The sequence below is a fragment of the Bos taurus genome, chromosome 7, assembly GCF_002263795.3.
Source record: "Bos taurus isolate L1 Dominette 01449 registration number 42190680 breed Hereford chromosome 7, ARS-UCD2.0, whole genome shotgun sequence".
In the NCBI taxonomy this organism is placed as follows: Eukaryota; Metazoa; Chordata; class Mammalia; order Artiodactyla; family Bovidae; genus Bos; species Bos taurus.
This window is the reverse complement of record NC_037334.1, coordinates 2,380,613-2,406,776: the sequence shown is the minus strand read 5'-3', so window position 1 is coordinate 2,406,776 and position 26,164 is coordinate 2,380,613. Positions and strand designations below refer to the sequence as shown.

At 39.9% G+C, this 26,164-nt stretch overlaps 1 long non-coding RNA gene and 1 pseudogene across 1 annotated transcript; one reads left to right on the top strand and one right to left on the bottom strand.

Moving 5' to 3' along the window:
* Nucleotides 1–121: 121 nt before the first annotated feature.
* On the top strand, nt 122–21,884 carry LOC112447537 (uncharacterized). Its single transcript, XR_003035737.2, has 3 exons — nt 122–291; nt 11,931–12,481; nt 21,345–21,884. It is a non-coding gene; the product is annotated as an uncharacterized lncRNA (long non-coding RNA).
* On the bottom strand, nt 8,440–9,110 carry LOC782402 (60S ribosomal protein L17 pseudogene; annotated as a pseudogene).
* Nucleotides 21,885–26,164: the final 4,280 nt, after the last annotated feature.

Genomic DNA, 26,164 nt, shown 5'->3' with positions numbered 1-26,164 from the left:
CTTAGCTAGTGCCAGGCCCCAAGCTTGATGTTGCAAAAGTCTGTATGACCTGGGCATTTGAGGTGGTAGGGCGCTGCTGCTGGGCTCACACCATCCCTCAGAGCCCTCCCCTCCCTAGGACAAGTCAGACAGGGCCACAGCTGACATCACAAAACAGCCTTCTGACTCATAGGATGAAAGCATCCTGTTGGTTCCTTGAGAGTAGGACGGACCAACAGCAAGCTGGGGCATTAGCCCTCACTGCCGTGCCTGAGGGAAGCAAGTGAGTGACCAGGAAAGGGAGAGAAGCAGGTGGGTTCCAGGCCAGGGGAAGAAATGGCTCTGAGAGTGAAAAGAGGGGCATCATGGGTGGGGCACCTGGGAGGAGGGATTAGCCATCCCTGCAAATGTGAGGACCAGGACCAGGGCTGAGTGGCTCAGAGGAAGGCAGAAACCAAGGCTTTGACTTTGGACACAGGAAAGCCAAGAATTTCATTTGAGATTTGAGAGGATAGGTCAAGCTCCTGGTTAGATTCAGTAAAGGGAGAAGTTTAATATGGCAAATACCACAGTGTTAAAATTTCAGTTTACTGTTTTGAATACCAGTGTCTAGATTTCATATAGTTCTGTTCTGGGACTTATAGGAAGTGTCCAGAGTAGTAATTAAATAATTACAATGAGTGTTGAAAGCTTGCATTTATTGTGTGATATGTGTGTGCGTGTGTGTGTGTATTGCTAGTGCTAAGTTGCTTCTGTTGTGTCCTACTCTGTGATCCTATGGACCATAGCCTGCCAGGCTCCTCTGTCCATGAGACTCTCCAGGCAAGAATACTGGAGTGGGTTGCCATTTCTTCCTCCGGGGATTGATCCCCACCCAGGGATTGAACCTGGTTCTCTTACTCTCCTGCATTGGCAGTCAGATTCTTAACCACTAGCACCACCTAGGAAGCCTCACAACACTCTATGAAGTTCGTATCAGTATCATCCCCGTATTACAGATGTATACTGAGGAGCACGGAGATGTTGGGAGCTAACTTACTCAGGACTACACAAACATTAGGCAGTGGGCTTGGGATAGTGAAGCCAAGTCAGGCTGAACTCTGAGCTAGGCTACTCACTGGGCTACACAGATGAGTCAGTACATATATATACACTGCTAACTGGGCTACACAGATGGCCAGAATACATGTAGATCTTTCTAACTATACATTTATGCCCCTACCCCACAACCCTGCTTGTTGTAGATGTCATCCTGACAGAAAGGAAAGAGAGTGTTACAGAAATTACAATTTGTTTATTTTGAACATGTGGTTTTTTGGTTCCCGGGGAATTCCAACTCTGGAATTCCTTTGGAAGCAAGAGTCTCTCACCACATTTGCTAAGTTGCTAGAGCTGCCAGAACAAAGTACCACAGACTTAGTAGCTTACCCAGCGTATTTATCAGTTTGCAGTTCTGGAACCTGGAAGTCTGAAGACAAGGTGTGAGCAGGGTTGGATCTATTCAGGGGAGGATCTGTTTAGCTGTATTCTCCCTGTGTAAAGACACCAAAAAGACACCAGTCTTATTGGAACAGGGCTCACCTTACTGACCTCATTTCACCCTGGTTAACTCTATAACAATTCTATTTTCAAATAAAGTCAACATTCTGAGATATTGGAGACTAGGATTTCAGTACATGAATTTCTGGGCAGGGAGATGCAAATCAGCCCAGGTTTTCAGCCCACATCTTTAAAACCTTTGCAAATGAGCTTTCATCCAAGTCTGCCAGCCCTTTGCTTTGGAACAAGAATAACTGATAACATGAGTCATGAGATGAGTGGAGGCAGCTTCAGCCAAGGCTTTCACATGTGGACTCAGTAATATTACTCAGGTGTGAAATAGCCTTGAGAAGCTGTTCATTTTAAAGGAACTATCTGCTAAATAGCAGGGTATTCACTAGGAGATACCAGCTAATTGTTGTTGCTGTTAATGGCAAACCTTTAACCAGAGTATACATTTTCTTCAAAATTAGAGAAATCAAACTGAGGAAAGACATAGACTGAATCTCAGGGAAGTTTTCCCAGATATAGTATAGAACAGCAGTCAGAGAAAAGTTTTGTTGGTTAATGGAACTTAGATTTAATGGAATTTTCTCCAAAATACACAGTATCAAGGTATGATCACAGCAAAACACTTTTTTTAAGGGCCATATGGTAGGCCAAATAATCCACCCCTCACCCCAATCTGTCCAAGTCCTAATCCCCAAGACCTGTGAATGTTACCTTTTATGGCAAAGGGGACTTTGCAGATGTGATTAAATTAAGGATTTGTGATGGAGAGATGATCCTAGATTATCCTGGTGGGCCCCATGTATTCATAAGGGTCCTTACAAGAGAAAAGATGATGTGACCATGGAAGCAAGGAGAGATTTAAAGATGCTAAATGGAGGCTTTGACGATGTAGATAGGAGCCACAAGATGAGGAATGCAACCCTAAAACCTGGAACTGATGAGAAAACAGATGGTCTCCTAGAGTCTCCTGAGGGAACTGGCGCCTTGACTTTTATCCAGGGAAAGTGATTTTAGAACTTTATAGGAGGAGAGATTTGTGTTGTTTTAAATGACTAAGTTTGTGGCAATTTGTTACAGCAGCAATAGAAAACTCGTGCAGGTCAGGTAGTAAATATTTTAGGCTTTGCAGACCATACAGTTTCTCTCTCAAGTGTTCAACTCTGCTAATGTGAATAGTCACAGACAGTTCCCAGGGCCAGCCGCAGGGGCATGGCAGGAATGCAAACAAGGCGCTGGCTGGTTGTGAGAATGGGACATCCCTTCTCAGTATTAATTTAGGTCAGGAACCCCAGCTAGACCTGATTTGGGTTCTGGAGGGCCAGCTGGAGGCTGAGAGAGAAAGAGAAAGAAAGACAGTGAGTGCCGAAAGTGGCACTGCAGAGCTTTGGATAAAAGAATTTTTTTCAATAAATAATGTGGACAAATTGTGTGTCCATGTACACAGAATCAACTCCAGATGCATTATTGACCAAAATGGGAGATGCAAAGTGATAAAGCAGGTAAAAGATTATATATGAGAGTACTTTATCACTTTAGGGAAAGATATCATAAAATAAACATGAAAAGTAATAACATGATAACTCCAGGTGGTGCTAAAGGTAAAGAACCCACCTGCCAATGCAGGAGGCATAGAGATGGGTTCCATCCCTGGAGTGGGAAGATCCCCTGGAGGAGGAAATGGCAGTATTCTTGCCTGGAGAATCCCGTGGATAGATGAGCCAGGCAGGCTGCAGTCCATGGGGTCACAGAGTCAGACACGACTGAAGTGACTTGGCATGCAAGCATGCATAGTTTGACAACTTTAAGAATTCTATCATGAGATATCGAATAGTGTAAAATATGTTGATATCATTGAAGCTAGATTTATGGGTTCATTATGCAATTTTCTCTAGAAAACAAGAGAAAAAGACAACAAAAAGAGAGTGAAAAGGAAAGCCACAGAGTGGGAGAATATATTTAAAACTCATTAAGTGAAAGTTGAAGTGAAAGTCGCTCAGTCGTGTCTGACTCTTTGTGACTCCATGGGCTATACAGTCCATGGAATTCTCCAGGCCAGAATACTGGAGTGGGTAGCCTTTCCTTTCTCCAGGGGATCGTCCCAACCCAGGGATAGAACCCAGGTCTCCTACATTGTGGGTGGATCTTTAAAGGATCACAGGTGGATTCTTTACCAGCTGAGCCACCAGGGAAGCCCAAGTATACTGGAGAGGGTAGCCTATCCCTTCTCCAGAGGATCTTCCCGAGCCAGGAATCGAACCAGGGTCTCCTGCATTGCAGGCAGATTCTTTACCAACTGAGCTATCAGAGAAGCCCTTAAAACTCATGTAACCAACAAATAACTGATATCCAGAAGGTAATAAAAAGATAAATTACACATGAGAAAAATGGGCAAAAGATTTGAGCAGTCACTTCACAAAAGAAGATATCAAAATATCAAAAACCCAGTAACCAAATCAGCCTCATTAAAAATTCGGAAACTTCAACTTAAAACTATAATAAGCATGGCAGACCCACTGTCAAGTGAAAACTCCATGTATTCATGCAGAGGGGAAGTAGTAGGAATTCTCAGATGCTACTAGTCAGAGGGTAATCCTCAGGAACACAGTTTTGCATTATAACTAAAGTTGAAGATATACATGCCCTATTTCTTAGCAATTTTACTGCTATGTATAAACCTTAGAGAAATGAATGCACGCTGCTGCTGCTGCTGCTAAGTCACTTCAGTCATGTCCGACTCTGTGCAACCCCATAGATGGCAGCCCACCAGGCTCCCCCATCCCTGGGATTCTCCAGGCAAGAACACTGGAGTGGGTTGCCATTTCCTTCTCCAATGCAGGAAAGTGAAAAGTGAAAGTGAAGTCGCTTAGTCGTGTCTGACTCTTAGCGAGATGCATGCAAAAGAATATTTAAAGTATTATTAATCCTTAGAGAAAAAAAAATCAAAAGTGTATTAACAGAGTAAATAAATAACTTGTGGTATATTCATATAATGGGATGGACGGAATAATACATAGAAAAATGAGTGAGCCAAAACAATGCATAACAACACATCTTACATATTGTTGAATAAGTATACTGTGATTCCATTTTGTATAGTATTCATAAGTAAGCAAAGTAAATCATAATGTTTAGAGATGCTTCCTGCAGTGGTAAAACCACAAATAAATGCAAGGAAGGGTAGAGGACACAGTGCTGCTAGGGATCATACAGGTGTTTGATTTATGCTGATGACTTGTGAGTTATGCTACACATTTATGCTCTTGCATGTAAAAAATGTGTGTTATTTTTCACAATTAAAAGATATCAAAACATAGAAAAGTTAGGACAATTAGCAAAAGTAAGATATGAGAAATATTAATAAATTGAAATATATCAGTAATTGGAATAAATGTCATTGGACTAGATGCTTCAGTTAAAATACAAAAATTTCAAGTTAAAATAAAAGAAAATTCAGTTTAGGTTGCTCCTAAGGGACACATGTAAAACATAAGGGTACAAAGTTGTGTACCCATCTGACCTATCTGATGGCTCCCTGGAAGACTCCACTTGAAAGCCTTGTCTGTATTACACCTGATTTGGTGCTCAACCAGTGCTAAAAGTCTTCCCCTGGAGAACACTTGTCAAAAAAATTTGCAAGCAAATGTCATAATATTGAGGCTATGATGATAGATAACAGTTGGTTTGGGGCAAAAAAAAATGTGTGTGTCTGTATTAGTCGCTCAGTTGTGTCCGACTCTTTGTAACCGCATGGATTGTCAGAGAAGGCAATGGCACCCCACTCCAGTACTCTTGCCTGGAAAATCCCATGGATGGAGGAGCCTGGTAGGCTGCAGTCTATGGAGTCGCTGAGGGTCGGACACGACTGAGTGACTTCACTTTCACTTTTCACTTTCATGCATTGGAGAAGGAAATGGCAACCCACTCCAGTGTTCTTGTCTGGAGAATCCCAGGGACGGGGGAGCCTGGTGGGCTGCCGTCTCTGGGGTCGCACAGAGTCGGACACGACTGAAGTGACTTAGCAGTAGTAGCAGTAGCAGGCTCCTCTGTCCATGGAGTTCCCCAGGCAAGGATATTGGAGTGGGTTGCCATTTCCTTCAAGCCAAATAAGCATTTTAAAAACCTGACAAATGAGATGACTCCTGGAGCTTTGAAAGGCTCTGACATATTCCTGGGAATCTAGAAGGCCACACTCATGTAGCTTGTGCACATACTCAGGAAAGATATGAGAAAGCCCTAAGCCCTCAGCTCTGGCTGACTTCGAGGCTCTGCAGAAGCAGGCAGCAGAGTTGTCACCTGCCTGAGTGCTAAAGGCATGTGCCAACATGCACACAAAGCCCTTTGGCAAAGAATGGGAAATTTATTAGTTCCAGATGTTTGAAGAAATCTCCATTAGTCATTAGCTGATAACCAAGTTCATCATTAGACAACAAAGAATCCAGACTTTACAGAACTAGTTCAAAATAGTCACTAAACACCAACAAACAAACAAGCAAAAACAACAAGCCCTGGGAAAGGGGAAACTCTAAGAATCATCACATTATAATATTTTAAATATTTAGTTTTCAACAAAAAATCCTGTCATGCAAAGACAAGAAAGTATGGCCATTCATGGGGGAAAGAAAAATGATCAACTGAAATTCTTTCTGAGGGAGAACAGACATTGAAATCTCTAAACAAAGCCTTTATCTACTTTTAAAATGTTCAAAGAGCTAAAAGAAACCACACCTAAAGCACTAAAAGAAAGCATAAAAACAATGTTTCCTCAAATAGAAGGTATTAGTATTGAGACAGAAATTATTAAAATAAAACAAATAGAAAATCTAGAGCTGAAAACTGGGCTTCCCAGGTGGCACTAGTGGTAAAGAGCCTGCCTGCCAACTCAGGAGACATAGAGACACAGTGTGGATCCTTGGGTCGGGAAGACCTCCTGGAGGAGAGCATGGCAACCCGCCGCAGTATTCTTGCCTGCAGAATCCCATGGACTGAGGAGCCCCAGCTATGGTCCATAAGGCCACAAAGAGTTGGACACGACTGAAGGAACTTAGCACGTTCACAAGAGCAGAAAAGTATTATACCTAAGATGAAAAAGTCACTAGAAAGGCTCAGTAACAGTTTTGAGAAAGCAGAACAAAGAACCAATGAACTTGTAGAGAGGACAATTGAGATTATCTAGTGTAAGGCAGAAGGGGAAAAAAAGAACAAGGGAAAATGAACAGAGCCCCAGGGATCTGTAAGATATTACAAAGGATACCAACATGTGAGATAAATGAAAACGAAAACATAATATAACCAAGCTTTTTGAATGCAGCATAAGCAGAGCTCAGGGGGAAATTTATAATTGTAAATGCTTACATTTAAAAATAATACAGTCTCAAATTAATAACTTTATACACTAAGGAACTAAAAAAAAATTAGCAAACTAAACTGAAAGAAGAAACAACACAGTAAGATTAAAACAAGGATCATTGAAATGGAAAAGAGAGAAAAATGATAAAAACCAGAAGTTGGTTTTTTGAAAAGATCAATAAAATTCAAAAACATTAGCTAGACTAAGAAAAGAGAGAAAGTGCAAACAAGAAGAAATAAAAGTGGGGGCATCACTATCAACCTCCCTTAAAATGAGTACTATGGACAATTGCACACTAAAAATTAGATAACCTGGCTGAAAAAACAAACTACCAAAATTGACTCAAGAGGAAATAGAAAATCATAACAGACCTATACTATAATCAGTAATGAAAACTTTCCCAAGAAAGAAAAATCTGGGGTCAATGGCTTCTCTGGGTGAATTCTACCAAACAGTTAAAGATTAACAACAATCTTCCTGAAGTTCTTATAAAAAAATCAGTTCAGTTCAGTCACTTATGTCCATCGAGTCTGTGATGCCATACAACCATCTCAACCTCAGTTGTCCCCTTCTCCTCCTGCCTTCAATCTTTCCCAGCATCAGGGTCTTTTCCACTTAGGCAGTTCTTCACATCAGGTAGCCAAAGTACTGGAGCTTCAGCTTCAGCATCAGTCCTTCCAATGAATATTCAGAACTGATTTCCTTTAGGATTGACTGGTTGGATCTCCTTGCAGTCCAAGAGACTCTCAAAAGTCTCCAACACCACAGTTCAAAAGCATCAATTCTTTGGCGCTCAGCTTTCTTTATGGTCCAACTCTCACATCCATATATGACTACTGGAAAAACCATAGCTTTGACTAGACAGACCTTTGTCAGCAAAGGAATGTCTCTGCTTTTTAATATGCTATATAGGTTGGTCATAGCTTTTCTTCCAAGGAGCAAGTGTCTTTTAATTTCGTGGCTGCAGTCACCATCTGCAGTGATTTTGGAGCTTAAGAAACTAAAGTCTGTCACTGTTTCCATTGTTTCCCCATCTATTTGCCATGAGTGATGGGAACTGATGCCATGATCTTAGTTTTTTCAATGTTGAGTTTTAAGCTAGCTTTTTCATTCTCCTTTTTCACTTTCATCAAGAGGCTCTTTAGTTCTTCTTCACTTTCTGCCATAAGGGTGGTGTCACCTGTATATCTGAAGTTCTTGATATTTCTCCCAGCAATCTTGATTCCAGTGTGTGCCTCATCCAGCCTGGCATTTCTCATGATGTACTCTGCATATAGGTTAGATAAGCAGGGTGACAATATACAGCCTTCATGTACTCCTTTCCCCATCTGAAACCAGTCCATTGTTCCATGTCCAGTTCTAGCTGTTGCTTCTTGACCTGCATATAGATTTCTCAGGAGATAGGTAAAGTAGTCTGGTATTCCCATCTCTTTAAGAATTTTCCACAGTGTTGTGATCCACACAGTTAAAGGCTTTTTTTTTTTTTTCATGTTCTCAATTCCATTTTATACAAAGTACCAAAAGATGCAAAACAACCTGTTAATGAAAACTCATTTGATCCATTTTGTGCTAACACGTGAAATACATTTACTAATTAAGACAACCAACACTTTTACTTTTATTTGCATTTATTTTTTGCGGCATTTATTCCCGGGCCATAAGTTTTTGTTTCTTCAGTTTCTTCTGGGATATCTTTTTCTTCTGTGCAACCTCCTCTTCTGGTTTAGGAACAATCTGTTCTTTTTCAGTAAGGATCATCTCAATGTGGCATGGAGAGCTCATGTAGGGGTTGATCTGACCGTGAGCTCTGTAAGTCCTGTGCCGCATCTTGGGGGCTGTGTTCACCTGGATGTGCTCAATGACCAGAGAATCTACATCTAAGCCCTTAAGTTCAGCATTACTCTCTGCATTTTTGAGCATGTGTAGTAAAAATTCAGCACTCTTTTTGGGCCACCGACCCTGCGTCCAGCCCCACTGTTTAGCCTGTGCACAGCTACCAACTCCACCATTGTAACAACGGAATGGCACACATTGCTTCTTTAAAGTGACATCCTTCAGATACTTGGTGGCTTTTCGGATATACATACCCTTTATGGCCTGGGCAGTTTCACGAGTGTTCTTAAAGTGAACACGAAGATTTGAACCTCTTGATTTGCATGATTTTGTGGGGTTTTCTGGGTCAAGTGAATAGCGCACCATTTTTAGGGGTCACCTCAGGCCGCTTACCGGAAAAGCCAGTTAAAGGCTTTAATGTAGTCAATAAAGCAGACTGAAGCAACTTAGCAGCAGCAGCAGCAGCAGATGTTTTTTTGGAATTCCCTTGCTTTTTCTATGATCCAATGGATGTTCACAATTTGATCTCTGGTTCCTCTGCCTTTCCTAAATCCAGCTTGAACATCTGGAAGTTCTTGGTTTACATACTGTTGAAACCTAGCATGGAGAATTTTGAGCATTACTTTACTAGCGTGTGAGATGAATGCAATTGTGTCATAGTTTGAACATTTTTGGCATTGCTTTTCTTTGGGATTGGAATGAAAACTGACCTTTTCCAGTGCTGTGACCACTGCTGAGTTTTCCAAATTTGCTTTCATAGTGAGTGCAGCACTTTCATAGCACGTCTTTTAGGATTTGAAACAGCTCATCTGGAATTCCATCACCTCCACTAGCTTTGTCCATAGTGATGCTTCCTAAGGCCCATTTGACTTCACATTCCAGGATGTCTGGCTCTAGGTGAGTGATCACACCATTATGGTTACCTGGATCATGAAGATCTTTCTTGTATAGTTCTTTTGTGTATTCTTGCCACCTCTTCTTAATATCTTCTGCTTTTTTTAGGTTCATACTGTTGCTGTCCTTTATTGTGCCCATCTTTGCATGAAATGTTCCCTTGGTATCTTTATTTTCTTGAAGAGGTCTCTAGACTTTCCCATTCTATTGTTTTCCTCTATTTCTTTGCATTGATCACGTAGGAGGGCTATCTTATCTCTCCTTGCTATTCTTTGGAACTCTGCATTCGGATGGATATATATATATATATTTTTTTTTCTCCTTTTCTTTTTGCTTCCCTTCTTTATTCAGCTATTTGTAAGGCCTCCTCAGACAACCACATTGCCTTTTCAAGTTTCTTTTTCTTGGGGATGGTTTTGATCACGGCCTCCTGTACAATGTTGTGAACTTCCATCCATAGTTCTTCAGACACTCTATCAAATCTAGCCCCTTGAATCTTTTGTCACTTCTACTGTATAATTGTAAGGACTTTGATTTAGTTCTCAACCATACTTGAATGGTTTACTGGTTTTCCCTACTTTCTTCAATTTAAGTCTGAATTTTGCAACTATACACCAACAAAATGGACAACCTAGAAGAAATGAAAAAATTCTTAGAAAGGTACCACCTTCCAAGTCTGAGCCAGTAAGAAATAGAAAATATGAACAGAACAAACACAAATACTAAGATTGAAACTATGGTTTAAAGACTCCCAACAAACAAAACTCCAGGACTGAGGTCTTCATAGGTAAATTCTATCAAAGATTTAGAGAAGAGTTAATAACTATCCTTCTGAAATTCTTCCAAAAACTTGCAGAGGAAGGAACAAATCCAAACTTACTCCATGAGGCCACAATCACCCTGATACCAAAACCATAAAAAGAAAATTGAAGGCCACTTAAAATAAATTCTAAAAATAAAATTAAAATATATGTAAAATTTAAAAAAACAAAGAAAATTGCAGGCCAATATCACTGATGAACATAGACTCAAAAATCCTCAACAAAATACTAGCAAACTGATCCAATAACACATTAAAAGCACCATATACCATGATCAAGTGGAATTTACCCCATGGGTGCAAGGTGTTTTCAATATCCACAAGTCAATCAGTGTGATACACCACATTAACAAAGTGAAGAATAAAAACCATATGATCATTTCAAGAGGTGCAGAAGAAGCTTCTGACAAAATTCAACATCAATTTATGATAAAATCCTCTCCAGGAAGTGGGCATAGAGGGAACGTAACTCAACATAATAAAGGTCATATATGAGAAACCCACAGCCACTCTCATAATCAGTGACGAAGAGCTGAAAGCATTTCCTCTAAGATCAGGAAGAAGACTGGGATGTCCACTCTTGTGACTTTTGTTCCACATAGTTTTGGAAGTCCTAGCCACAGCAGTCAGAGAAGAAAAATAAAGAAAAGCAATCCAAATTGGAAAAGAAGTATTAAAACTTCCACTGTTTGCAGATGGTATGATATTATACATAGAAAATTCTAAGGATACTACCAGAAAACTACTACAGCTCATCAACAAATTCAGTAAATCTGCAGAATATGAAATTAATACACAGAAATCTGTTGCATTTCTAATACATGGACAGTGAAAGATCAGAAAGAGAAGGAAACAATCCTATCTACCACTGAATCAGAAAGAGTCAAATACCTAGGAATAAACCTACCTAAGGAGGGAAAAGACCTATACTCCAAAAACTATGAGAGACTGATAAAAGAAATCAAAGGTGACACAAACATTTGGAAAGATATTCCATGTGCTTGGATTGGAATAATCAATATTGCCAAAATGACTATACTACCCAAGACAATCTACAGATTCAGTGCAATCCCTCTCAAATTACTAATGGCATTTTCACAGAACTAGAACAAAAAAAACTATTTTAATTTGTATGGAAACACAAAAGACCCCAAATAGCCAAAGCAATCCTGGCAAAGAAAAATGAAGCTGGAAGAATCAGTCATCTGGTGACTTTAAGTTGAAGGCAATGCTTATTTACTATTCCCAAAGTTCTAGGGCCCTTAAAAATTACACTAAATCTACTCTGCTTATGCTCTATAAATAGAAATACAAAACCAGGATGACAGCATATCTGTTTACCCCATGGTTTACTGAATATTTTAAGCCCATTGTTGATACCTACCACTCAGAAAAAAAAAAAAAAGATTCTTCTCAAAATATTATTGCTCATTTAACACTCACCTGGTCACCCATGAGCTCTGATGGAGATGTACAATAAGATTAATGTTGCTTTCATTCCTTTAGCACAGTACGCACTTTGCAGCCCAATGGAACAATGATTAATTTCAACTTTCAAGTCTTATTACTTAGCAAGTACATAATGTAACAATATTTTGGAAGAAGTTGATTCCCACCCAAGTTGATGACTTCGAAAGTTTCAAGAATTTAGCAGAGGACGTCACTACAGATGTAGCACAAGTAGGGACAGAACTAAAATTAGAAGTAGAGCCTAATATGTGATTGAAGCACTGCAATTTCATGGTAAAACTTTAATGGAGGAAGAATTTTTTCATATGGATGAGCAAGAAAAGTGATTTCTTGATATGAAATCTATTCCTGATAAACATGCTGTGAAGACTGTTGAAATAACAACAAAGGATTAAGAATATCATGTAAATTTCACTGTTGCCTTATTTTAAGAAGTTACCACAGCCACCCAGCCTTTGGCAACCACCAGTCTGCTTAGTCAGCAGCCATCAACATCAAGGCAAGAGCTTCCACCAGCAAAAAGATTATGACCTTTTGAAGGCTGATGACGTGTAACGTTTTTTAGCAATAAGGTATTTTTACTGAAGGTATGTACATTGTTTAAAGTTAATGCTATTGCACACTTAATAGACTACAGTATGATGTGAGCATAATTTTTAAAATTATTTATTTATTTAATTGGAGGCTAATTACAATATTGTGATGATTTTTCCATACATCAACATGAATAAGCCATAAGTATTCATGTGTGCCCTCTCTCTTGAATACCCATCCCATCTCCATCCCAACCTGATCCCTATAGGTTGTCATACAGCAATGGCTTTGGGTTCCCTGCGGTACACATCAAACTCCCACTGGCTATCTGTTCTATACATGGTAATGCATATGTTTCAATGCTATTCTCTCAACTGATCCCACCCTCTCCTTCCTCCACTGTGTCCAAAAGTCTGTCCTTTATGTCTGTGTCTCCTTTGAACATAAGTTTTATATGTACTGGGAAACCAAAAATATTGTATGACTTGTTTTCCTGCAATATTCCAAACCTGTATTTCTGAGGTATGCCTCAGATGTGTGGCAGAGGTCCAACTTTATTTTTTCGCAAGTGGATATCCGGTTGGATATGTAGAAGATCTCTATGGTAGGTGATACTTGGGCAGAGACTGAATGAAAAGTATGATAAAGTAATATGGGTATCTACCAGACAGAGGAAACAACAGTTTGAGACTCCAGGTACAGATTGGTGGCACAAATTAGTCAAGGAATGAATATAGATGTTTCTTCTGGAGTATAGTGTGTGTGTATATATATATATATATATATATATATATGAAATTTTTCTGTTGAATAAAATTGCAGACAAAAATATAATTGGAGATGAGGCAAGAATAGGATTTGAATAGAGCATTCAAACCATAGCAGGTTTGGAACAATCCTGATAAAAAATAACAGCATAATTTAAAAGACATGATTAGTTACTAGACACCTACATACGGATAGCTATGACTGAGAGAAAGTGAGAGAGACAGGCAGACAGAACTTCTTTATTAAGAAAGGTGAAATTGGAAACAACTCCAAACCTATGGGATGCAGCAAAAGCAGTTTTAAGAGGGAAGTTTACAGCAATACAATCCTACCTTAAGAAACAAGAAAAACATCAAATACACAACCTAACTTTACACCTAGAGCAACTGGAAAAAGAAGAAGAAAAAAACCCTCAAAATTAGTACAAGGAAAGAAATCATAAAGATCTGAGCAGAAATAAATGAAAAAGAAATGAAAGAAACAGATCAGATCAGATCAGTCGCTCAGTCGTGTCTGACTCTTTGCGACCCCATGAATTGCAGCACGCCATGCCTCCCTGTCCATCACCAACTCCCGGAGTTCACTCAGACTCACGTCAGTCGAGTCAGTGATGCCATCCAGCCATCTCATCCTCTGTTGTCCCCTTCTCCTCCTGCCCCCAATTCCTCCCAGCATCAGGGTCTTTTCCAATGAGTCAACTCTTCGCATGAGGTGGCCAAAGTACTGGAGTTTCAGCTTTAGCATCATTCCTTCCAAAGAACACCCAGGGCTGATCTCCTTCAGAATGGACTGGTTGGATCTCCTTGCAGTCCAAGGGACTCTCAAGAGTCTTCTCTGACACCACAGTTCAAAAGCATCAATTCTTCGGCGCTCAGCCTTCTTCACAGTCCAACTCTCACATCCATACATGACCACTGGAAAAACCATAGCCTTGACTAGATGAACCTTTGTTGGCAAAGTAATGTCTCTGCTTTTCAATATGCTATCTAAGTTAGTCATAACTTTCCTTCCAAGGAGTAAGTGTCTTTTAATTTCATGGCTGCAGTCACCATCTGCAGTGATTTTGGAGTCCCCCAAAATAAAGTCTGACACTGTTTCCACTGTTTTCCCATCTATTTCCCATGAAGTGATGGGACCAGATGTCATGATCTTCATTTTCTGAATGCTGAGCTTTAAGCCAACTTTTTCACTCTCCACTTTCACTTTCATCCAGAGGCTTTTTAGTTCCTCTTCACTTTCTGCCATAAGGGTGGTGTCATCTGCATATCTGAGGTTATTGATATTTCTCCTGGCAATCTTGATTCCAGCTTGTGTTTCTTCCAGTCCAGCGTTTCTCATGATGTACTCTGCATATAAGTTAAATAAACAGGGTGACAGTATACAACCTTGACGAACTCCTTTTCCTATTTGGAACCAGTCTGTTGTTCCATGTCCAGTTCTAACTGTTGCTTCCTGACCTGCATACAAATTTCTCAAGAGGCAGATCAGGTGGTCTGGTATTCCCATCTCTTTCAGAATTTTCCACAGTTTATTGTTATCCACACAGTCAAAGGCTTTGGCATAGTCAATAAAGCAGAAATAGATGTTTTTCTGGAACTCTCTTGCTTTTTCAATGATCCAGTGGATGTTGGCAATTTGATCTCTGGTTCCTCTGCCTTTTCTAAAACCAGCTTGAATGTCAGGAAGTTCACGGTTCACATAATAGTAAAGATTAATAAAACTAAAAGCTGGTTCTTTGAGAAGATAAACAAAATTGACAAACCCTTAGCCAGACTCATCAAGAAAAAAAGAGAGAAGAATCAAATCAACAAAATTAGAAACGAAAAAGGAGAGGTTACAACAGATAATGCAGAAATACAAAAGATTATGAGAGACTATTATGAACAATTATATGACAATAAAATTGATAACCTGGAAGAAATGGACAGGTTCTTCGAAAAGTTCAATCTTCCAAGACTGAACCAGGAAGAAATAGAAATTATGAACAACCCAATTACAAGCACTAAAATTGAAGCTGTGATCAGAAATCTTTCAAAAAACAAAGGCCCAGGACCAGATGGCTGCACAGGAGAATTCTATCAAACATTTAGAGAGAGCTAATGCCTATCCTTCTAAAACTTTTTCAAAAAACTGCAGAGGAAGGATGTCAGGGAATGTTTAACAGGAGGATTCCTACGTGCTGTTTCTCACAAGTCCTTTGTATCCTTTTAAGCGGAACAGCACACTGCTCCCAGGACCTGGGGTCATTGTGTAAGACAGGCTTGAATCTCCTTTAGGAAACATTCTCTTTACGATAAAACTGCTTAGTCTCAATCCCCTTTCTTGCGATATGGATTGTCTCCTGACCTTGTGACCATCATCATCCCTTGTTCCCTTGGTAATGGTCACTGTACGTTTGATTTTCTGATCTTCATCATTGATTAAAGAAACTTATTGTACTACAACCTATATATACTCACAGAAAAATCATTAAAGCAACTTTGCTCCATCAAAGCTTGGGTCCCCATGTCTTTCTCTCTCTCTCTCTCTCTTCGGCTGATTTCCTGGAGCATAGAGACCCGTCTTGCTCACTCTCCTGCCCGGGCTTCCAAGACTCTCTCGAGAAATCACTCTGTGCCTTCACCCCTCCTCGAGAGGGCACCCGGTACCTTCATGAGAGATGCAAGTCCTGTATCAAGGACTTTATTGGTTTTCTGAGTAAACCAGGGAGTATCAGCCTCTTTCTCTCTTTCACTTTCTTATCATCGCCTCTGGACTACCAGGTCCTGGTCCATTAAAAGACCCCAACAGAAGGAGCATTTCCAAACTCATTCTATGAGGCCACCATCACCCTGATACCAAAACCAGACAAAGACAACACAAAAAAGAAAACTGCAGGCCAATATCACTGATGAACATAGATGCAAAAATCCTCAACAAAATTTTAGCAAACAGAATTCAGCAACACATCATAAAGCTCATACACCATGATCAAGTTGGGTTTATTCCAGGGATGCAAGGATTCTTCAATATATGCAAATCAATCAATGTGATATACCGTATTAACAAATTTAAAGATAAAAACCACATGATCATCTCAATAGATGCAGAAAAAGCCTTTGACAAAATTCAGCACCTATTTATGATTAAAACTCCTCAAAAAATGGGCATAGAAGGAACCTACCTCAACATAGTAAAGGCCATATATGATAAGCCTATAGCAAACATTATTTTCAGTGGTAAAAAGCAGAAAGCATTTCCCCAAAGATCAGGAACAAGACAAAGGTGTCCACTTTTGCTGCTATTATTCAGCATAGTTCTGGAAGTCCTAGCTACAGCAATCAGAGAATAAAAAGAAATAAAAGGAATCCAGATCAGAAAAGAAGTAAAGCTCTCACTGTTTGCAGATGACATGATACTGTACATAGAAAACCCTAAAGATAGTAAGTTGCAGGATACAAAATCAATACATAGAAATCACTTGCATTTCTATATACTAACAATGAAAAATCAGAAAGAGAAATTAAGGAATCAATCTCATTCACCATTACAATGAAAAGAATTAAATATCTAGGAATAAACTTACCTAAAGAGACAAAAGAACTGTACACAGAAAATTATAAGACACTAATGAAAGATATCAAAGATGACATAAACAGATGGAGAGATATTCCATGTTCCTGGCTAGGAAGAATCAATATTGTGAAAATGACTATACTACCAAATGCAATCTACAGAGTCAATGTGATCCCTATCAAACTACCAATGGCATTTTTCACAGAACTAAAACAAAAATTTCACAATTCATATGGAAACACAAAAGACCCTGAATAGCCAAAGCACTCTTGAGAAAGAAGAAAGGAGCTGGAGAAATCAAGATTCCTGACTTCAGGTTATACTACAAAGCTACAGTCATCAAGACAGTATGATACTGGCACAAAAACAGAAATATAGACCAATGGAACAAGACAGAAAGCCCAGAAATAAACCCACGCACCTATGGGTACCTTATTTTTGACAAAGGAGGCAAGAATATACAATGTGGCAAAGACAGCCTCTTCAACAAATGGTGCTGGGAAAACTGGACAGCTATATGTACAAGAATGAAATCAGAATGCTTCCTAACACCATTCACAAAGATAGACTCAAAATGGATTAAAGACCTAAATGCAAGACCCAAAACTATAAAACTCTTAGAGGAAAACATAGGCAGGACACTCAATGACATAAATCAAACAAAGATCCTCTAGACCCACCTCCTAGAGTAATGGAAATAAAAACAAAAGTAAACAAGTGGGACCTGTTTAAACTTAACAGCTTTTGCACAGCAAAGGAAACTATAAGCAAGGTGAAAAGACAACACTCAGAATGGGAGAAAATAATAGCAAATGAGCTTTAAGCCAACCTTCTCACTCTCCTCTTTCACTTTCATCAAGAGGCTTTTTAGTTCCTCTTCACTTTCTGCCATAAGGGTAGTGTCATCTGCATATCTGAGGTTATTGATATTTCTCCCAGCAATCTTGATTCCAGCTTGTGCTTCTTCCAACCCAGCGTTTCTCATGATGTACTCTGCATATAAGTTAAATAAGCAGGGTGACAGTATACAGCCTTGACGTACTCCTTTTCCTGTTTAGAACCAGTCTGTTGTTCCATGTCCAGTGCTAACTGTTGCTTCCTGACCTGCATACAGGTTTCTCAAGAGGAAGGTCAGGGGGTCTGGTATTCCCATCTCTTTCAGAATTTTCCACAGTTTATTGTGATCCACACAGTCAAAGGCTTTGGCATAGTCAATAAAGCAGAAATAGATGTTTTTCTGGAACTCTCTTGCTTTTTCAATGATCCAGTGGATGTTGGCAATTTGATCTCTGGTTCCTCTGCCTTTTCTAACACCAGCTTGAACATCTGGAAGTTCACGGTTCACGTATTGCTGAAGCCTGGCTTGGAGAATTTTGAGCATTACTTTACTAGCGTGTGAGATGAGTGCAACTGTGCAGTAGTGTGAGCATTCTTTGGCATTGTCTTTCTTAGGGATTGGAATGAAAACTGACCCTTTCCAGTCCTGTGGCCACTGCTGAGTTTTCCAAATTTGTTGGCATATTGAGTGCAGCACTTTCACAGCATCATCTTTCAGGATTTGAAATAGCCCAACTGGAATTCCATCACCTCCACTAGCTTTGTTTGTAGTAAAAGAGGAGAGGAGGTTGGCTTAAAGCTCAAAATTCAGAAAATGAGAATCATGGCATCTGGTCCCATCACTTCATGGGAAATAGATGGGGAAACAGTGGAAACAGTATCAGACTTTATTTTGAGGGGCTCCAAAATCACTGCAGGTGGTGACTGCAGCCATGAAATTAAAAGATACTTACTCCTTGGAAGGAAAGTTATGACCAACCTAGATAGCATATTGAAAAGCAGAGACATTACTTTGCCAACAAAGGTTCATCTAGTCAAGGCTATGGTTTTTCCTGTGGTCATGTATGGATGTGAGAGTTGGACTGTGAAGAAGGCTGAGTGACAATGAATTGATGCTTTCGAACTGTGATGTTGGAGAAGTCTCTTGAGAGTCCCTTGGACTGCAAGGAGATCCAACCAGTCCATTCTAAAGGAGATCAGCCCTGGGTGCTCTTTGGAAGAAATAATGCTAAAGCTGAAACTCCAGTACTTTGGCCACCTCATGTGAAGAGTTGACTCATTGGAAAAGACCCTGATGCTGGGAGGGATTGGGGGCAGGACGAGAAGGAGACGACAGAGGATGAGATGGCTGGATGCCATCACCGACTCAATGGACGTAAGTTTGAGTGAACTCTGGGAGTTGGTGATGGACAGGGAGGCCTGGTGTGCTGTGATTCATGGGGTCACAAAGAGTCAGACACGACTGAGAGACTGAACTGAACTGAAGAGCAAATGAAACAACTGACATAGGATTAATTTCCAAATATACAAGCAGCTCACACAACTCAATACCAGGAAAACAAACAACCCAATCAAAAAGTGGGGAAAAGACCTCAACAGACATTTCTCCAAAGAAAACATACAGCTGGCTAGCAAACACATGAAAAGATGCTCAACATTGCTCATTATTAGAGAAATGCAAATCAAAACTACAATGAGATATCATCTCACACCAGTCAGAATGGCCCTCATCAAAAAGTCTACAAACAATAAATGCTGGAGAGCGTGTGGAGAAAAGGGACCACTCTTGCACTGTTGGTGGGAATGTAAATTGATACAGCCACTATGGAAGATGGTATGGAGATTCCTTAACACTAGGAATAAAACCACCATATGACCCAGCAATCTCACTGCTAGGCATATACCCTGAGGAAACCAAAATTTAAAGAGACACATGTATCCTATTATTCATTGCAGCACTTTTTACAATAGCTCAAACATGGAAACAAGCTAGATGTCCATCGACAGATGAATGGGTAAAGAAGCTGTGGTATATATACACAACGGAATATTACTCAGCCATAAAGACGAACACATTTGAGTCAGTTCTAATGAGGTGGATGAACCTAGAACCTATTATACAGAGTGAAGTGAGTCAGAAAGAGAAGGATAAATACCGAATTCTAACACATATATACAGAATCTAGAAAAATGGTGCTGAAGAATTTACTTACAGGGCAACAGTGGAGAAACAGACATAGAGAATAGACTTATGGACATGGGAAGAGGGGAGGAGAGGGTGAGATGTATGGAAAGAGTAAACATGGAAGCCTACATTACCGTTTGTAAAATAGATAGCCAAAGGGAATTTGCTATATGGCTCAGGAAACTCAACAGGCGCTCTGTATCAACCTAGAGGGTTGATACAGATGGGGAGGCAGACAGGAGGGAGCTTCAAAAGAAAGGCGAAATATGTATACCTAAAGCTGATTCATGTTGAGGTTTGACAGAAAACAGCAAAATTCTGTAAAGCAATTATCCTTCAATAAAAAATAAATTAGTTAAAAAAAAAAAAAAGAAAGATGAAAGTGGAAGTTCCCTGGTTAGGATTTGGTGCTTTCATTTCTGTGGCCTGGGTTCAGCCCCTGGTCAGGGAATTGAGATCCCACAAGCTGTATGGTGCGGCCAAAAAAAGGAGTGTGAAAGATAAAGGAAACGTGATGAAGGGTTGATGCCACTGAGTCATGAAGACCACACAGAAGTGTTTCTGAGAGAGAAAGCAGGTGGCCACAGTGTGTTAGGAGAGAGACTGTGAGAATTAAAGATGTATCAGGAACAGCCCTACTTTCTCCAATTGTACCACTCTCAGCATGTTGGTTTACCTGTACTCAGAATTCTCTTACTTGAAGAGTAAAATATTAATGTACTAGAGGAAAAAGTCTCCTGTGAACCAGGAAACCTTCCACATCATACCAAACTAATCCATAATAGAGAAGCACATGTGGCAAAACATATTCTTCACAAAAAATTCAGAGTAGAAGAAAAGAAAATATCTCACAATATATTTTATGAGACTAGCTCATAACTAGGACAAGAAATAAAATTTATAGCCAAACTAAGGAGCACAAATATAAAAATCCTTATCAAAACATTGCAAGCTGAAGAACATAAAAACATCATAATCAAGTCTGGTTTGTCCCAGAAATGCACTTTAGCAGATTAATGACTTAGGAAATTACTAATGTAATTCACTGCATTAACAGATTAAAGGAAAAAACATGATTATCTAAATGGATGCAGAAAAAGCACTTGAGAACATCCAATATTCATTCATAATTTTAAAAACTTAGCAGTCTAGGGATCTTCTTTAAACTGGCAAAATCATTTACCAATAGCCTCCAGAAAATATTGTATTCAGTGACAAGTCACTTCAAGTATTTATTTCCTTTAAAACCAGAAGAAAAAAATACAGTTGATTCTTAACAATATAGGGTTTAGGGATGATGACTCCCTTCACGTTAAAAAAAATTATCTATGTATAAATTTATGGTTAACCACTGATCTTGATCAACAGATTCAACCAACCCCAGATTGGGTAGTTCTGTAGTATGAATTCATTGAAAAATAATCTGTATAAGTGAACCCATGCAGTTCAAAACTGTGTTGTTCAAGGGTCAACTTAATTCCAATTATCACTCACATTAGGGGGCACCAGTCAGTGCAAGAAAGATAAGCATAATAATTGAATTTAAATAATACGATTCTCATCATTTACAGATATGATGGCCTACTGTATTTATTCAGGGTTCTCCAGAGAAACAGAACATCAGTATATTAGAAGGATATGGCTCATGTGATTATGGAGGCTGAAAAGTCTCAAGATCTACAATCAACAATCTGGACGACCAGGAGAACTGATGGTGTAATTTCAGTTTGATTCCAAAGGTCTGAGAACTGGGAGAACCCATAATTTAAATTTGAGAACAAAAGCAGGAGTCTTAAGTTCCAAAAAGACCCTATGTTTCAGTTTGAATCTGAAGTCAGGGAAAGACCAACATTCCAGCTTAAGACAGTCAGGCAGAATTTCCATGTTCCTCATGAGAGAATCAGCATTTTTCTTCTATTCTGGCCTTCATCTGACTGAATGAGACCCACTTATATCATGCAGGGTAATCTGCTCCATTCGGCCTGTGAATGCAAATGTTTATCTCATCTAGAAACATCCTTACAGACATATCCAGGCTAATGTTTGACCAAAGAATAGGGCCCTCTATGACCTATTCAAATTGAATCAATAAATTAAACACATTTTGTCAACTTGGTCCCCATATGCATCTCTTTAAACCATGCCCAGACTCTAAATAAAGACAGTTTAGTTTAGTTCAGTTCAATCACTCAGTCATGTCTGACTCTTTGCAACCCCATGGACTGCAGTATGCCAGGCTTCCCTGTCCATCACCAGCTCCCAGAGCTTGCTCAAACTCATATCCATTGAGTCAGTGATGCCATCCAACCATCTCATCCTCTGTTGTCCCCTTCTCCTCCTGCCTTCAATCTTTCCCAGCATCAGGTTCTTTTCCAAGGAATCAGTTCTTTGTATCAGGTGGCCAAAGTATTGGAGTTTCAGCTTCAGCATCAGTCCTTCCAATCAATATTCAGGACTGACTTCCTTTAGGATGGACTGGTTGGATCTCTTTACTGTCTAAGGAACTCTTAAGAGTCTTCTCCAACAAAATTGCAATAATCCTGGTGAGGGCTAAGGAGGGCTTTAACTAAAGCCATGCAGGGGAGAGGGAGAGAGTGGGCAGATTAAAGAGGGATTTTGGGTTTGAAACAGCAAGACTTAGGAACACATTGAATGAGGGCAATTAAGCACAGTGAGGAGTCTAGGATAATGGCCAGGTTTCAATCAAAGATATTGCTGCAAAAATTTCTCCATGGGTGAAAGACCACGTTAAATGATACCTATAATTCTTTGCAGGACTATGGGTCATAATTTAAAATTTTATTAACTTTTAGGACTCCTGACAACTTCCACTGAATATTGTAAAATATAATAAAGCTAGCACTTAACATCTACATAATATGGTGGGATATCTTTTTTTCAGATACTTTAGCAAAACATTAAACATAAAGTACTTAATATTGGCAAGGCTGCTGTACAGTCATATTTTAGTGTGTTATTTTTGTTGACGTATAATTGATGTACAATATCGTGAAAGTTACAGCTGTACAATATAGTGATTCATAGTTTTTAAAGGTCTGACTCCCTTTATATTTATTATAAAATATTGGCTATATTCCCTGTGTTGTGCAATATAGCCTTGCTGCTAAGCTGCTAAGTTGCTTCAGTCATGTCCGACTCTGTGTGACCCCATAGACGGCAGCCCACCAGGCTCCGCCATCCCTGGGATTCTCTAGGCAAGAACACTGGAGTGGGTTGCCGTTTCCTTCTCCAATGTGTAAAAGTGAAGTCGCTCAGTTGTGCCCGACCCTCAGCGACCCCATGGACTGCAGCCTACCAGGCTCCTCTGTCCATGGGATTTTCCAGGCAAGAGTACTGGAGTGGGGTGCCATTGCCTTCTCCAGTATAGCCTTATAGCTATTTTATGCATAATAGTTTGTACCTCTTAAGTCCCTACCCCTATATTGCTCCTCCCTGTTTCCCTGTCCCTACTGGTAACCACTAGCTTGTCTTCTATATCTGTGAATCGGTTTTTTTGTTGTTGTTGTTATATTCACTAGTTGTTGTATTTTTAGTCTCTACATATGAGTGATATCATACACTATTTGTTTTTCTCTGTCTGGCTTATTTCACTTAGCATAATACCCTCCACCTCCATCCATGTTGTTGCAAATGGCAAAATGTCATTCTTTTTTATGGCTGGGTAGTATTCCATTGTATGTGTATAATGTACTATATATGTTGTATAATACCACACACACACACATAAAAAAAAAAAGCATCAATTTTTCAGCGCTCAGCTTTCTTTATAGTCCAGCTCTCACATCCATATAAGACTAATGGAAAAAACATAGCTTTGACTAGACAGACCTTTGTTGGCAAAGTAATGTCTCTGCTTTTTAATATACTGTCTAGACATCAGTCTGAGTGAACTCCGGGAGTTGGCGATGGACAGGGAGGCCTGGCGTGCTGCGATTCATGGGGTCGCAAAGAGTCGGACACGACTGAGCGACTGAACTGAACTAGGTTAAGTCACAACTTTTCTTCCAAGGAGCAAGTGTCTTTTAATTTCATGGCTGCAGTCACCATCTTCGGTGATTTTGCAGCCCCCCAAAATAAAGTCTGTCATTGTTTCCATTGTTTCCCCATCTATTTGGGGAAAATAAAGATAGTAACAAGGTCAAACTTCCTCCCAACATGATACAACTACCCTGCCTACAATTAACAACTCACTCACTTCTTCCCCAGAAGAGTAGGTAATGTCCTTGAGTGATGTTTACTCTTCTTGATATTTTATAGCTTAAATACTATGATGTAAAGTTTAAAATACTTAAATACCATAATATAAAATCAATATATCTTGTGTTACATGATAAGAGCATTAGACAAGGAAGAAAAACTTTCATAACCAAAAAAATTTACTCAATATTAAAGTCATTTCTGTCCGACCCTCAGCGACCCCATGGACTGCAGCCTTCCAGGCTCTTGCCTGGAGAATCCCAGGGATGGGGGAGCCTGGTGGGCTGCTGTCTATGCGATCGCACCGAGTCAGACACGACTGAAGTGACTTGGCAGCAAAGTCATTTCTATAACTGTTCACTTGGTCATAACTGGTATTTATAACCATCTTCCAATAGCATTTTGTTTTCCCTTTGCCTTCAAGAAACACCTCAGCTGGTAACAGTTCTTGACTTGGTTGGGTGACCTGGACCTTCATTCCTAAAGGGTCTGGCCCATTAGTAATCCTGCCTGGATTTGGTTGTTGTAATTTTACACTGACCTTAATTGCAGGGCATGGTAATACAAAAGACATCCTAAGGGATCTTCTGAATTCCAGACATACTCTTCCTTATTGTAAGCAACAGTTTAATTTCACCTTGGTAGTCAGATCAATCACCCCAGCCAACATCATAACTCTTCTTCACCTGATGATTCAGAGGCATGAGGAACTCAAAGTGTCCATCTTTACTTCCAGTTCAGCGAAATCACTGTTGTGTCTCCTGGTGGAAATTTTCAGCCCTCTGGAACAAAGACCTCTAGTCCAGCAGAATCTAGTTTGTGGGAACAGGAAGCAAAATTTTGCTAGTGTGTTACTTGGGGTAATAATGGGGGGTGCCACAGTTTCCCATTTCCTCCCCTTGATTCCTGGACTTGTGAATTCTGGCTAAGGGAAAATCAGAACTGTATATTGGATGCTGATTCAGGGAATATACAGCCTTAGGGAGAAACTTGCCTTAGCCCTGCAAGGTATTCACCTAGTTGACAACGTGACTAGGTCTTTCAAAAGAGCATTCCACTATTCTATCAAGCTGGCTACTTCAGGATTGTGGGAAATACATTAAGAGGAATGAATTCCATGAGCATGGGTACATTGCCACACTTCATTTGCTGTAAAGTGAGCTCTTTGCTCACAAACAATGCTATGTGGAAATCCTTAATAGTGGATAAGGCATCAGTCTGCCTGATTACCACAGCTGCTGCTGCTAAGTCACTTCAGTCGTGTCCAACTCTGTGAGACCCCATAGACAGCAGCCCAACAGGCTCCACCATCCCCTGGATTCTCCAGGCAAGAACACTGGAGTGGGTTGCCATTTCCTTCTCCAATGTACCATGGGAATGGTACTATATCAAGGATTCAGTGTTGGTTTCTAATTACTGGCATGTTGGGCATTCAGCAATGGCCATAGTTGGGTTGGCCTTGGTGAGTGGAAGTCTATGCTGCTGAGCTCACATGTAACTCCCAACTTTGCTACCAGGCAACTTTGTTCATGAGCCCCTGGGTGATGACTGAGATTACTAGAGAAAGATATTGACTGGTGTCCACAGAACACAGTGAAGTGAAAGTTGCTCAGTCATATCCATGGAATTCTCCAGGCCAGAATACTGGAATGGGTAGCCTTTCCCTTTTCCAGGGGATCTTCCCAACCCAGGGATGAAACCCAGGTCTCCTGAATTGCAGGCAGATTCTTTACCAACACATAAGATTATCTTTCATGGGGTCACAAAGAGTCGGACACGACTGAGCGACTGAACTGAAGATTATCTAATCCACTTGATTATTAAAATTCTCTTCTGCTGAGGTCACTCTTCGGTGAGCATTCACATGGACACAAATATCTTCACATTTGTTCCTCATTCAGAAATATATCTCTGTATCTTTTCCCCAAATTTCCTTGTCATCAATTTTCCAGTTTTGTTACAATCATGTTCCTTCCAATTCCCTGACCATCCAGGCAAACCAATGACTACAGTCCATGAATAGGTATATAATCTCACACCTGGCCATTTTTTCCCCAAGCAAACTGAACGGCTAGATGTGCTGCTCAAAGTTCTGCCTACTGGGAGGATTTTCCTTCACCTAAGTTCTTTGGTGATGTCTCACACGCGAGGTGTAGTGCTGCAGCTCTCGACC